At 38.6% G+C, this 16,088-nt stretch overlaps 1 pseudogene; it reads left to right on the top strand.

Moving 5' to 3' along the window:
* The first annotated feature begins 298 nt into the window (after positions 1–298).
* LOC133091526 (ATP synthase subunit g, mitochondrial-like) lies at positions 299–632 on the top strand (annotated as a pseudogene).
* The last annotated feature ends 15,456 nt before the right edge of the window (positions 633–16,088 follow it).

Raw genomic sequence — 16,088 nt, forward strand, 5'->3', positions numbered from 1 at the left:
AAATAAGTAAGAAAAAAAAAAGGAAGTGACAACCCAACTAAGTGACTCTGCAATGATTCATCTCAAATCTTCATTCCAACAACTTCTCATGGCCTCTCTGAGTGACTCCCCCACCTAAGTGATTACTGACTTCCCTCTCTTCCTTCAGCCTGATTCCTGATGTGTCACTGCCAGCTCAAATCCACTGGTAAAACATTAAGCTCTGCTCTTCTCCATACTTCTACTTCCTGGATCCCTTTCTTCTTATCAGCCTTGTAAAATACCTATACCTGATACAGTCAACCATTCAAGGTGACAATTTGTCCGTAACCTCACTGAGAAGGCCCCAGTGCAAATAAATGCTGCTGTGACTTACTCAAGTCTAGATTAGCCACATCTTGGCATGACTTTGAGATTGAGCTGGTTTCTCCAACCTGTGCTAAGATTTCTGCAACTACTTAGAGCCTGAAAAAATAATCAGTAGCGCTCAAACTGGGTGCTGTAAGGAGCTCACAGTTAAGGAAGCTGTGCTGAAGAGTTTGGTGGCCAGTGAGGCATAGTTGTGGCTTTATATCAGTGAGATCATAGGCAAACCTGGTATAATGTTTCAGGACCAGTCTTTAACATCTGATTATATTTGGTTTATTATTTGAGTGTTCTTGGACCATGTGTGATCAGACTGGTATCTGAATAAAATAAGACAATGTATGATAAAAAATACCTACACCGGGCTTCCCTGGTGGCGCAGTGGTTGAGAGTCTGCCTGCTAATGCAGGGGACACGGGTTCAAGCCCTGGTCTGGGAAGATCCCACATGCTGCGGAGCAACTGGGCCCGTGAGCCACAACTACTGAGCCTGCGCGTCTGGAGCCTGTGCTCCGCAACAAGAGAGGCCCGCGCACCGCGGTGAAGAGTGGCCCCCGCTTGCCACAACTAGAGAAAGCCCTCGCACAGAAACGAAGACCCAACACAGCCATAAATAAATTAAAAAAAAAAAAAAAACCTACACCTTTTTCATGCATGAAACCTCATTTATCGAGTCTAATATCTCCTATGATATCCTAAGTTTCAAAACATTCATATTTAGCTTTTATAATAAGGCTAAAATTCACAGCAATACTTAAGTTTATACATCTTTCCTCATAATTTCCAATGTTGCTTCTCAATTATCACCTTCAAATCTGTAAGCCCCTGAACTATTTATAACTCCCAACACTGAGAAACCACTTCCTCTTTTCTTTACACTCCTGCTGGATTTGCATTTTTCAATTTCCCCTTGCAAGGGCTGCAGCTGTGTTTTTTGACACAGCTGTTAGATTTTGTCATAACTCCAATGACCTTTGCTCGCATTTTTATTTTACTCACATCATCATAACATTTCTGATAAATCCCTCTTTATAAACCTATGGCTTTTTGAACTTTTTAAACAATCTAATGGGTTTAAAAGGGGAAAGGTGGGACAAGGGATAAATTAGGAGTTTGGGATTAACATATACACACTATATATAAAATAAATAACCAACAAGGACCTACTGTATAGCACAGGGAACTATAGTCAAAATTTTGTAATAACCTATAAGGGAAAAGAATCTGTAAAAGAATATTTTTATATATATAAATCACTTTGCTGCATACCTGAAATTAACACAACATTGTAAATCAACTTCAATTGTAAATATCTCAATAAAAAATAAAAACCTTTTTTTTAATCTAATGGGTTTAGCTTCTCTCCTTCATGGTAATTCCTAGTTAATCTTGAGCGTAAAGAAGATTCCTCTCTTGCCCTTGGCTCATCTTGGCATCCAGTTCCTCCAACCCAGAGCAGTCTTTGAACAAAGTACATCATATTCCTGACACATATGAGGGGAAAGGGAAAGTAGGGGTTTACTCCCATTGCTGTAACGTGGACAAGTGCCCAAGAAATACTTAACGCTGTTACCCCTTGGGAAAAATCACAATAGGACTGCTTCTGATCCCTAATCCACTCAATCTTTCATTTATTCATTCAACAAATATTCATTTATCAATGACTATTAGCTTAGCATCCCGATAGGCGTTATGGAGAGAGATGATGAGCAAAACAGGCGTGGTCTCATGAAGTTTATAATCCAAAGGAGAACCAATAATAAATAATCACACAAGCATAGAAATGATGATAAAGGTCATAAAGTCTATTAAGGAAATGTTCAAGAGGCTATGGGAGAGTTGAGAAGAGGGGTTTAACTTAGATTGAGGATTTGGAGGAGGCTGGCCTAAGAAAGAGAGGGTGAAGGGATCGGCTAGGAAAAGAGTAGAAAGAAGAGGACAACAGTTAGGGGGAAATAGTTCATACAAAAGCCCTACGTCAGGAGACAGCCTGTAGATTTGGATAACTAAAAGGACCCCACTGTGGCTGGAGAGTGATGAGAAAGGGAGAGAGTGGCATGGCCTGTGGCTGGACAGGTGGGTGGAAGGCTGATCACGCAGGACCTTGAAAGCCACATTCACGAGTTACGATTCAGCAGAAGAGTAATGGGGTCTGATTTTCATTTTTAAACATTCACTCATTGCAGGGTGAGTTGAAGGGGGCAAGCATGGAAGCAGAGAAACAGGTAGAAGGCTATGTAGTAATACAGGCAAAATATGATATGGCAGCTTATCTTATGCTAATAGTGGAGTTGTCAAGAACTGGCCACTTTCAAGAAATATATATAGGGTTAATTATTACTTATTAATTATCAAAATTAATAGGATTGGGGGGCCAAGAGGAGTGGAGAGTCAAGGATGACTCCAAAATTTCTAGAATAAATGAATAGATGGATAGAACTGTCATTTAGTAAGATGGGGAAGAACTGAGGAGAAAAATAATTGCAAGAGTAAGAACTAAGTGTTCAGTTTTTAATATGTTTATTTTGAGATATTGTGAGATATTAAGGACAACTGTGAGTAGCAGTTGGGTCTGGAATTCAGCAAGTAACCATGGACAGGAGATGTTAATTTTGGAGTCTTTGGAGTACCTGCAGTACTTATGGGTTTGGAAGAATATAAAATCCCCTTGGAGAGTATAGAATGAAAAAAATTTTTACAAATCATCCCTGAAGGACTCCATCATTTAAGGTTGGGCCAAAGGAGATTAAAAACTGACTTCAAGGGCTTCCCTGGTGGCGCAGTGGTTGAGAATCTGCCTGCCAATGCAGGGCACACGGGTTCGAGCCCTGGTCTGGGAAGATCCCACATGCCGCGGAGCAACTGGGCCCGTGAGCCACAATTACTGAGCCTGCGCGTCTGGAGCCTGTGCTCCGCAACAAGAGAGGCCGCAATAGTGAGAAGCCCGCGCACCGCGATGAAGAGTGGTCCCCGCTTGCCACAACTGGAGAAAGCCCTCGCACAGAAACGAAGACCCAACAGAGACATAAATAAATAAATTAATTAACTAAAAAAAACAAAAACAAAAAAAAACTGGCTTCTAGAAATGTTGATTAAAAACCAGAAGGGTCTGTAGTAGTGGATTCTGTAAACTAAGTTTTTCAGATAATCAAGCATCTTTTCAGCATATCAGAGAATCAGAAATTGAGCCAGAAAAAAAAAAATCCTGCCATTACCCTCTATAATCATCAAAGAAGAAAGTATGTTAGACTGCAAAAGTTTCTTTTTTCACTGTTAACATTTGTCTGCTTATTATTCCAGGCTTTTTCTGTGCACTTAAAGTTGATATGCATTTAAAAATAGACTTTATAAATATACACCGTATTTAATTTTATATCATCCTTTTCCACAGCACTGTAACAGTTTCCTATGTTATTACATATTCGTCAAAAACAAGGTTTATAAAAACTGCATTATAGTCTCTGATATAGATTTAACACAATCCGTTTAACCACCATGCTCAACATAGATTATCGCACTTTTTTAAAAAGTATGAATGTACTTTTAAGACGTATGAATGATGACAAGTAGGTAAATATTTGATAAATGTTTGACTGCAAATTTGATTATACCCTTAGGATAATTACTAAAAGGGGAATTACTGAGGCACAGGACTCAAGCATTTTCAAGGTTCTAGAAATGCATTTTTTTCCTTAGGAAAAAACACTGATCACAGTTCTAGCAACACTGAATATTATCATTAAAACTTTAATTTTAATTACATTTTAATTAAATTTAAGATGTAATAGAAATAATATCTCATTCTGCTGTGTTTTTTTTAATTAAAGTGTAGTTGATTTGCAATATTGTGTTGTTTTCAAGTATACAGCAAAGTGATTCAGTTATGCATATATATATATTCTTTCTCAGATTCTTTTTCATTACAGGTTATTAAAAAGATATTGAATATAGTTCCATATGCTATACAGTAAATCCTTGTTGTTTACCTATGTTATTTATAGTAGTGTGTATCTATTAATCCCATACTCCTAATTTATCCCTCCCCCCTACCTTTCCACTTCAGTAACCATAAGTTTGTTTTCTATGTCTCTGCAGCATTTTATTTTATTTTTTTAATTTAATATTTTTATTGGAGTAGAATTGCTTTACAATGTTGTGTTAGTTTCTGCTGTACAATGAAGTGAATCAGCTATATGTATACCTATATCCCCTCCCTCTTGGACCTCCCTCCCACCGCCCCCCCAACCCCTGCCCCATCCCACCCATCTAGGTCGACACAGAGCACTGAGTCTGTTTTCCAACTGGAGATATACAAAAGGGGTTCAAGCGTCAACCAAGTGGATTGGTAACACCAATGAAGATGGCAGAATAGCGACCACAAGGGGCTTGTCCCTCCCCGGAAACATCAAATTATCTGGCAAAAACTGTAAGGATCAACCTTATTGGAACTCTGGAAGACAGACAAAGCTTTACAGCAACCAAGTAAACATTTAACCAGAAGAAGGCCACTAAAATATAGTCAGAGAACTCTGTGGCATTTTAACTTAGCCTTGCCCCGCCCTTCTCCCCACATGGTGGTCTTCAAGATGGCAGTTTGAGTTCCAAGTACGAGTACCTGGTACTGGAGGGAGTAGAGAAAACCTTGTTCCCAAGGAATCACGTTTGTTTTGACATGTCTATGGGTTCCTTGAAGCACAACACAAGGAGCCTGCCTTGTTTCACCTATCTTGGAATGCCCTCAGGGTGGAGGACATTCCTCGAAAATATTGACAGCCAAATGAACAAGCTGCTGCCACCTAGGATAAAAATCAGCAGTTGAAGCAAACAATAGACATGACAAAAGGAAGAAAAAGCTGGGGAGTGAGATTCTGGGGAATGAAGGCTTTGAAAAACTCCTGAGTATACCAGGGACTCTAGAAAGCCATGCACATGCCCAGGGCATCATGAATGCTCAGAAAAGACTTAGAAAAGACTGTAAGCTTTCACTTTTTTGCCGGGGGCAGGGGCTCATCGCAGCATGCGGGATCTTAGTTCCCCAACCAGGGATCAAACCCGTGCCCCCTACAGTGGAAGCACAGAGTCCTAACCACTGGACCGCCAGGGATTTCCCCACTTTTAGCTGATCTTTAGGCTCATCATAAATAGGAAGTGAAGGCTAATTCAGAGTTGTAAATGGCCTGGCTAAGCACTGAGGATTGGCCCAACACAGAGCCAATCTGCAAAGACCTGGAGGCAATTTTCTTTTCATTTCTTTTCTTTTTTTCTTTTCTTTTTTCCTTGGTTCCAGTCATTTAAAGAAGTCACTATCAAACAACTAGCTGACTACTAAGCTAAAGAAATGGAGACTTCAGAGATCCAACAAAGAATACATTCTTTACAAAAACAGCTTAGAAAAGTCACTAAACAAACAACTACAACCCAGAGCAAGGACCAACAACAGATTCTAGAAAGAAGAGTGTTTGATTTTCAGCGTTTTCTGTTTAGAAAGAATAGTTTTCTTTCAACAAAGGGCACAGGAACAACTGGACATCCACACGCAAAAGAATAAAATTGGACTCCTACCTCACACCAAACACTAAAATTAACTCAAAATAGATCAAAGACCTAAATATAAGAGCAAAAATTATAAAACTTGGAAGAACATATATAAGCAAATCTTCACGACCTCAGTTTTGCTGTGGTTTCTTAAATATGATACCCAAAGCATAAGCCACAGAAGAAAAAACAGAAAAATTAGACTTCATCAAAATTAAAAACTTTTTTGCATCAAATGACACTATCAAGAGAGTGAGATGACAATCCACAAAATGGGAGAAAATGTTTTCAAATCATATATCTGATATGGATCTAGTATCTAGAATATGTAAAGAACACTTGTAACTCAACAACAAAAAGATAAACAACCCAATTAAAAACCAGGCAAGGACTTGAATAGACAGTTCTCCAAAGAAGAAACACAAATGGCCAGGTAGTACATGAAAAGATACTCAACGTCTTTAGTCATTAGGGAAATGCAAATCAAAATCACAATGAGATACCACTTTACACCCACCAGGCTGGCTAAAATTAAAAGGACAGGTAATAAAAAGTTCTGACAGGGGTGTGGAGAAATTAGAACCCTCATACATTGCTACTGGAAATGTAAAATGGTGCAGCCATTGTAGAAAACAGTTCAGTGCTTCCTCAAAAGTTAAACATAGAATTACCATATGACTCAGCAATTCTACTCCTAGGTATATATATTTTTAAAAAAACAATAGACATTCAAAAAAAATTGTACAAGGATGTTCATAGTAGCTCTATTTATAATAGCCAAAAGCAACCCAAATGTTCATCAACAGATGAATAGTTAAACAAAATGTGTTATAACCATACAATGGAACATTATTTGGCTACAAAAAGGAGTGAAGTACTGATACATGCTACAAGATGGATGAACCATTATGCTGAGTGAAAGAAGCTAGACAAAAGGCCACATATTGTATGATTCCATTTATATGAAATCTCCAAAATGGCAAATCCATAGAGAAAGAAAGTAGATTATTGGTTGCCAGGGACTGGAGACAGGGGAGTAGGGAGTGACTATTTAATGGGTACAGGTTTTCTGTTTGAGATGATGAAAATTTTTTCTGGAACTAGATAGTGGTAATAGTTGCACAACATTGTGAATGTACTTATTGTCTCAATCATACACTTTAAATTTTTAAATAATAAATTTCATGTTATGTGCATTTTACCACAGTTTAGAAACAACAAAAATAAAACATCATCCAAGTGAACAAAAAGTGCTTCCAAGATAAATTTATATGCTTTAACTAATTGGCAAACATCATTTCCAGACTTACAACTTCTACTGATCCAATGATGACAGAAAGCAGAAAGAAATGAAACAAACAAAACATGATGCTTACTCGCACAATGCTCAGTTATGAAAAGAGAACGTCATCTTTACAACTGAGGTACTCTTACAGGCTGAATTGTGTCCCTGCAAATTCATATGTTTAAGTTCTCATCTCCAGTATCTCAGAATGTTACTGTATTTGGAGACAAGGCCTTTAAAGAGGTGATTATGTTAAAATGAGGTTGTTAGGGTGGGTCCTAATCCAATTTGACTGATAAAAAGAGGAAATTTGGACACACAAAGAGACAACAGAGATGAACAAGCACAGAGGAAAGGCCATATGAGGACACAGTGAGAAGGTGGCCATCTGCAAGCCAAGGAAAGAGGCCTCAGAAGAAACCAAACCTGTTAACACCTTGATCTTGGACTTCAGCCACCAGCATGGTGAGAAAATAAATTTCTGTTATTTAATTTACCCAGTCTGTAGTATTTGTCATGGCAGCCCTAGCAAACTAATACAGGTACACAGACCTGAAAGTGACTTACTACAGAATCCACACACAAAAAATTTAGAAAACTCTTTGGCAATCTGAATAGAAAGCAGGAAGACATAGACTAAGTGATATAGAGTAAAAGATAAGAGGAGAGAAAATAATGACATGAAAAGACCTGATAAAGAAGGAGAACAGGAAACTGAAAATACATTACCAGAATTAAAATCTTCATTGCCAAACAATAAACAAAAAGCCAACACTATAAGAAAGGGAATTAGTGACATACTATGTAAATGTGAGAATTCTACCAGACTATAGAGGAAGAAGGCAAAAGTATGAAAATGCTGTGGTGATCATTCTGTAATGTATAGAAATATTGAATCACTATGTTGTACACCTGGAACTAACATAGGGTTGTAGGTCCATTATACTTCAATATAAATAAATAAATGATGAAATAGAGATTATAAATTATAGAAAATAGAGACAACATAAAAAGTGTAAGGCTTCTTGAGGAAGAAACAAAGCTAATAAAACGGAAGCAATAGTCATTGAAATAAATTAACTTCCAGCATTGAAAAACTTCTAAATATAAAAATCAAAGGTCAATAAGAACAGAACCGTATCTGGTTGGTTTCTGGCAAAATTTTTCAAATTACAAGGATAAAGAAAAAAGTCCCCAAAACTTCCAGACCAAAAAAGAAAAGGGGGTTAACCTTTAAGGCTGTCATTGAGTGGGATCGCTTTCCATGATTGATAATCATTTAAAAAAATTATTGGTGCTGTTCAGTTGAAGACTTGATAGCAATAATTAAATAACTTTTCAACTCTTTGCAAATGTAGAACATTATCTTTCCCAGGGAATCACAAGTAATTCGCTTTTTTAATAGTCAAGCATAAGAACAAGTGGAGGTTTTAACTGCCAAGGAAATTGAGAAATATTTTGTATATTTTTAATTCCATATTAAATGACCTGACCTAAAACTTATATATTAAATTAGAAAAGAATAATAAACGACCCACTGGCAGATGTCATCAGTTATCAAGCCCTCTCAATGTCATGTTCCATCTTGGATCACAGATGACCCTATAATAATCATGCATAAGAGTAACTATCTGCTATACAAGCTCGTATCAGTTAGCTTTTGCTGTATAACACACCACCTCAAAACTTAGTGGCTTAAAACAGCAACCATTGTATTTGCTGACAATTCTAGGGGTTAAGAATTGCGGTGGGCTCAGCTGGGGGTCTTGTTGAGGGTCATGCCCATGACTGCAGTCATCTGGCGACTGTCGGACTGATGGTCTGAGATGGCTTCACTCACGTTTGGTGGTTTGGTGCTGGCAGAGGGCTGTGCCACAGGACTCCAGCAACCCAGCCCAAACTTTGTATGATGGCAGGACTACAAGAGGGCAGGCTCCAGTGTGCTCTTCTTTAAGCCTGTCCTTGCAACTCTTCTGCAAATGCCCCATTGTCCAAAACAAGTCACGTGGCAAACCCAGAGTCAATATGTGCAGGGACTACACACAAGGGCCTGGAAGGAGGGAGGCTATCCTCTACCGAAACAATCCATCACAAAATCAACCATATAAACGTGCTGAAATGGTACAAATTTTAGGAATTTACTCTAAGCAAACAATCAGATATGAAAAAAAATTCATTTAAAGATGTCTTTCAAAGCATTATTCATGATAATGAAAAATTAGAAGCAATCTAAATGCCCAATTATAAAAGATTAGCCAAGTAAACCTATATGATGCAATACAACTATTTTTTTAAATTACTGACAAAAGAATATTTATTGATATCAGAAAGTATTCCAAATAAGTTTATGGTAAATTTTTAAGAAAGCAGCCTACAATACATGTAACACTGTTTTTGTAAAAAAAAAAAAAAAAAGTAAATAAATACCATATGGAGACATAGAAACAGATATCATAGAAAAAAAGACTAAATGAATGTACTCTAAATTTTAATAGTGATTGAGAGTATAATGATATGGACTCTGAAATGACAGATCTGGGTCTGAGCAACTAGGTAAGTTAATCTGATCAATTATTTAATCTCTCTGAGTCTCCGTTTTCCTCAACTTTAAATTAGTTTATAGTTTAACAACTGATAGGGTTGTTGTGAGGATTAAATATGATAATGCTTGTAGTGTAGTGTTTGGCCAACCAACGTTTGTTTGTATTACTGTGATTTGCTAAATACGAAATAATTTTTCTGTTTTTTTTTCCTCATTTTCCTCTGATGAGACTGAATTACTTTTACTTAATAACAAAACTAACTAAAAAGAATAGTAAAAATAGCTTTTCTTGGACTCATTGGGATTTTGTTTAAATGTTAAACAAGACTTCATACAGATGGAAAGGAGCCAAAACCCAAGTTCTACAGCCCCAGTTCAGCAAAGGAAAGGCTCCCCATTCAGAGAGGCCCTGGAGAAATCAGGCCCCCTGCATTGAGAAGCTGCCAGTCAGGACATGCTAGACATTCCTTATACATTCTAAACATAAGGCACAAAGTTCAGGTGGGACATTTACTTAGCAAATGTTTGACATCGCATCGGAGGGCCACTGATAGCTGGGAAGTTAACTTTTATTAGGCAAGATCTACTTCACTATGGACCAGTTTTTGTGCCAACAGCCAACCAACTTCAACAGGGTGTTATAATGACAATATGTCCTTTATTTCTGGCAGGTTTCATTAACAACCTTGCCATTCCCAGCATGGGATGTTTGGAACTCAAACTAGTTTATCAGCAGTTTGCTTTCCAACTAATAATTCACATTTTAAAATAAGCAACCATCAAAATGCCAAGTTTACTTCTTTGTATTTGAGCAGGACAAGAACCCTATATTCAGAAAAGCAGAAAGGCTAACAACATTTCACAAATTTCAGTCAATATAATAGTGTCAATGAATCTTGCAAACTAAATTAATCCAGTGCATGTAGTTGATAAAGGTATTTATGTTTAAAAGCAACGATTGTTCCAGACACTGCAACTTTGTTGATGGCCAAGTTTGTGTTCCATATTATTTATATTTCCCATAACACCTGGCAAAGTATTTTGCACAAGAAATACATGGGCCAGGGCTTCCCTGGTGGTGCAGTGGTTAAGAATCCGCCTGCCAATGCAGGGGACACGGGTTCAAGCCCTGGTCTGGGAAGATCCCACATGCCGCGGAGCAACTAAGCCCGTGAGCCACAACTACTGAGCCTGCACTCTAGAGCCCGTGCTCCACAACAAGCGAAGCCACCACAATGAGAAGCCTGCGCACCGCAACGAAGAGTAGCCCGCACTCTACAACTAGAGAAAGCCCACGCTCAGCAACAAAGACCCAACACAGCCAATAAATAAATAAATAAATAAAAATTTTTAGAAATTAAAAAAATAAAAAGAAATACATGGGCCAGATTGGTTTCCCTGACTAATATCCAAAACACGTGAATTGACATTGGGTGCTGTTGTCTTGCAAATACAAGCTCAACTCCATAACCATAGGGAAAGCATTTGATGCATTTTATAAAATAACAATGAGGCATCTTACTTTTTAGACATCATTATGGCAAAAGAACAGAGACAAATTGAAAGCATATTTAGAGTGTAAAAAACCTACAGCAAAACTATACCTTCCATTAGGTAAGCAGTCTGTTCTTAACAAGATATTCATCTCAGGCACAGGTTATGAGACTGGAAGCTAATCTAGTATGGCCCCCTCTTCTGCAATGCTTTAATTCAGTTTTGAACTTTAATTCAGGAGAACATTGATAAAAAAGATATGTTAAATGTCTCAAAGTCAGTCTTTCTTTTTAATTTATGTAATTTCTTTAAAAATTTTGCAAAAAATTTTATATAAATAACAAAGTGTGGTTATATCATATTTTAAACTTTTTATAATGGAATATTTCAAACATACATAAAAGTAGACAAATTAGTATCCTGAAGTCCCACATACACATCACCAGCCCAGCCACACCCTCATTCATTCTTCCCACTTCCATAGTATTTTGAAACAATTCCCAGACATCATATTATTTCATCCACTAATATTTCAGTAATTAACCTAAATGTTAAGGGCTCCTTTACTGATAACTCTAATACCATCATAATATCTGAAAAATTAACAAAAATTACTTAATGTAATCAACTATCCCAGTTAATTTAAATTCCAGTTGTCCCATAAAAATTGCCATAAATAGATTTATTGTTGTTTTAAAGTATGTTCCCTCAGGATCCAGATAAGGTCTGCATACTGCAATTGGTTATATCTTTTAAGTCTCTTTTAATCAGTAGATTCCCTCTCTATTATTTTGTGTGTGATTCATTTTTACTGAATAAATCAAGTTGTTTGTCCTTAAGATTCCCTCATTGGTTTCTTGATTATACCCCCCCGCCCCAGGATATAGTTTGACTTGTTTCCCCTATTCTCTATATTTCCTATAAATTGGTACTTGGTTGTAAAGGCTCTATGAGAGTCAAGGGGTTTTTTGGTGGGGGGGTGGTGTTTGGTTTTTTGGGTGGTTGGGGATATGGCAGGACTTTTTCCTAGCTGGCATTGTGTTGGATCATATCATTTTCAGTGCAGTCTTTTTTTTTTTTTTTTTAATTTATTTATTTTTGGCTGCGTTGGGTCTTTGTTGCTGCGTGCGGGCTTTCTCCAGTTGCGGCGAGCAGGGGCTACTCTTCGTTGCGGTGCACGGGCTTCTTGTTGCAGTGGTTTCTTTTGTTGCGGAGCGTGGGCTGTAGGCATGCAGGCTTCAGTAGTTGTGGCACGTGGGCTCAGTAGTTGTGGCTCGCGGGCTCTAGAGCGCAGGCTCAGTAGTTGTGGTGCACGGGCTTAGTTGCACAGTTGATCTTCCTGGACCAGGGCTCGAACCTGTGTTCCCTGCACTGGCAGGGATTCTTAACCACTTTGCCACCAGGGAAGTCCCCAGTGCAGTCTTTTAAAAATATCTTTTCCAGGAATTCCCTGGCAGTCAACTGGTTTGTACTCTGTGCTTTTGAGGGCCTGGGTTCATTCCCTGGTCAGGGAACTCCTGCAAGCCGCACAGCACAGCCAAATATATATATATATATATATATATATATATATATATATATATACACACACACACATATATATATACACATATATATGTATCTTTTCCTTTTTCTCTTGTTTCATCCTCTCTTTGTTTCACCTATGCCACCCATCTACAAGTGACCCATATTAACAACCCAGGGCATATCCCTCCATACGTTCTCCCTGTTCACTTAAATATCTTTACACACGTGCACATAGAGATTCCCTGTCTACTTTACAAAAGTGAGGTCATGGAAAGCCTTCCAAGCCAGGTGGTAGAGCTGTAATTTGTTCTATTCAATGGCTTCAAAATAATATTCCATGTACACATCTACCATGATTTACTCAGCCATCCCACTTTTGGTGGCAATCACTTTGCTCCTGGATCTTGTTGCCACCTCTTGTTCATATGTACATGTACACTGGCTTTGTTTTTATAAAATGGATTCCCAGCAGTGGGACTGCTGGGTCAAAAAGTAATATGTATTTTTTATTTTAATAGATGTTTCCAGATAGCTTTCAAAAAAGGCTGTAGCGGTTCACATATCCACCAGCCAGGGATGAGATCACCCTTTCTCTGACAATATAAAACAGTCTCAAGGAGCAAAAAATAGTCACAGATGAGAGTCACATGTTGGGAGCCAGCAAGGGGCGGGGGTCATTCAAGGAGAGGAAAAAAAGCTCTATGGGCTTCCTTCATCAACAATTAATGAGCCAATGGTGAGTGATTCCTCAATAGGAAAGGCCCTACTTATTTATCCTTGCATCTCATGAGTTTAACACAGGCTGGCACAGAACAAACAGTTCAGAAGACCTTAAAACAGGGTCTGAAGACAGTTATCGCTAACTGCCAAATGTTGTTTTTTAACTCCTCTCCATTTCCTGGATCCCAGTGAGTTATTTCCTACTGGATGGCACTTGTATATCATGCAATGGCACTTGTATATCATCAAGCATCTGCTCATAATTTCCTTTGATTGTTTATCATCTCAGTTAAGATTCTGGGAAAAGGAAGTTGTCTTGGAAAGGAAGAAACCAGTAAACTTAGCAAGAGGATCATTCTTAAGCCAGGGGATAAAAAAAACGTTTAATGCTCTACGTGTGTTGGTGACACCAGAAGGAGTAACCACCTCCTTCCCTGTGCGAGAGTCACATTTTTCTCACTAAACCTCCACCCTTATTTCTCGCAAGTCTCCCTGTTGCTGAGAATCCGCAGTGTTTCTGATCTTTTCCCTCCATTCTCACCCATCTTCTCTTGCTCCATGTGCCTTGACGGGACAATGTTCACCGATACAATACCCCACCTTTCAAACCAAGACCTCTTGTTTGAGTAAGTTAAAACGATGTGTGTTCTGCAAATAAGAAGAATCTTTCCTCAAATAATCTACCAAATGCTCCCATGACTCAGTCCCTTATTATTATACCTAAAGATCTTACAGTGTAGGGGAACAAAACATTAGCCCAGCTTCATCTTACAGTTGGGACAGTCAGGAAATGCCAAATGAATAACAAAGCTCCTGGTTTTGACCAAGCCTAGCTATGCATTTATGAACAGCATTTGCAATGCAGCTCCTCGCATGTCAGAGGCATTGTTGGTGTAGTCAGGGGAACCTTTATAGTGGAAGTAAGAGAGCTGCCTGTTGACAAAGGAAGGAGGTAGAAATTACAACCTGTACTGTTTTTACTAGGAAGCCATAAATCCAATTCATGGTTATTCAGAGAAACGCGCTCCACTGAGAGCGACCTTGGAGAGAGGACTATATTATTATGCCAGGAAGGAGGAAGTCAACGCGCAAACTCCATAAACAGTCTTTTCTCTCTGGCAACCCTTACAAGAGTGACACCAGCCATACTCCAGGAATTGGATCCCCTACAGCCTGCAGTGCTGGGGTACGTGCTTTTTTCCATTTGACTCCCATTTTAGGAATACCTGTGGCTTGGACCACCCCAGCACAATGCCATGACGAGGAACCTGATGTATGTCCTCTGAGACAGTGTTGGATCTGGATATTCTCCTTGTGTTTTGGTGTCTGGAAAAGAGTGGAGAAGGCATCCTTGGGCAGAAATCAGAGGAAAATATGGCGGACATACACACTTAGAAGAAAAAGGAGAGTCATATGTTTAGTGTTTTTTCTATGGCAGTATCTAGACTTACCCCTATATAATTACAGCCCAAGTATCAACATCGAAATTTACATTTGAATGAAATTCACAATACAATCTCTGTTTTAAAAGGGAACTAGAAAGAAAACGGAATGGCAATTTCATTCTGGATTTTTTACATCACCTTTGATGACCAGAAGTCTAATGTAGGGAGAGTTCTGAACAAAGAAACACTTTCATATGTTGCCTTATTAAGGAATGGGAATGAAAGAAAGTTTAGCACTTAAGAAGTGAATTTGAATGCAGATATGTTAACAGTCCAGATAAGGCGCTGCTGACAAATGATTTCATTAACTGAACACCTAGATGGGATCATTTGGCAAAGGAAGCAAGTGTTCCAACCCTGGTGTCAGGGCTACTGAAGCTGAACTCCTAAACTGGGTCCACTGGAATTGAGGGATCCAGACACATGGCAAGAATTCTGGTTCTCAACATGCAGATCAGTCAAAACATCTGATTTTTTTAAAAGTCTATTTGGGAAAATTTTAAAACGGCACCAAACACGATTGCTGAGTCAGCAAAACCTACTGACGTTACAGCCTTTTCTTGGCCCTTTTCCCATCTCTACCCCATGACCACCCAGGTGTCTGTGGCTCTCTCCACCTCTCAGTGACAGTAATTTGCTTGCGGGAAGGGTCAGACAGTAAACATTTATACCTGTCTTCATGAGGATGTAAGTCAATGTATTATCTCTCAAAGAAGATTTCTATTTAAGCCTTACTCTGACATGTGAAATGTCAAAGGGGAAAAACTATATTTGGACATTTTGGACACACTATATCTTTACCTGAGTAAATTTCAGTTTTGGTGTTTTGTTCTTTTGGAGAAAAAAAGATCCCTGTGTAATTTAAAGAGTGATGGCAGTTGTCTAGACTCTACCTAGACAGATATGTTCATTCATCCACTCACCTCAGCTCAACCATAAGAAACTGTGTTTTTCAAAGAAGGGACACAGAAGCCTGGGAAATCTGAGACGTATAGCAATAAATCAGTATATAAGGAGACTGAAACTAAACAATCAGTGGCGTTTGTACCAGCTTGAGTACCTAGGGCAAAGGTGACAGGCTTGGGGAGGGGTGGGGCTGGTGTATATATTAGCACCTGCAGCCTCGGTACTTCCCGTTGCATCCCAGGATATGCCAGGTCAATTGTGATGACCCTAAAACAGACCAACTCTGGGCA

Source organism: Eubalaena glacialis, chromosome 1, assembly GCF_028564815.1.
Source record: "Eubalaena glacialis isolate mEubGla1 chromosome 1, mEubGla1.1.hap2.+ XY, whole genome shotgun sequence".
Taxonomy (NCBI): Eukaryota; Metazoa; Chordata; class Mammalia; order Artiodactyla; family Balaenidae; genus Eubalaena; species Eubalaena glacialis.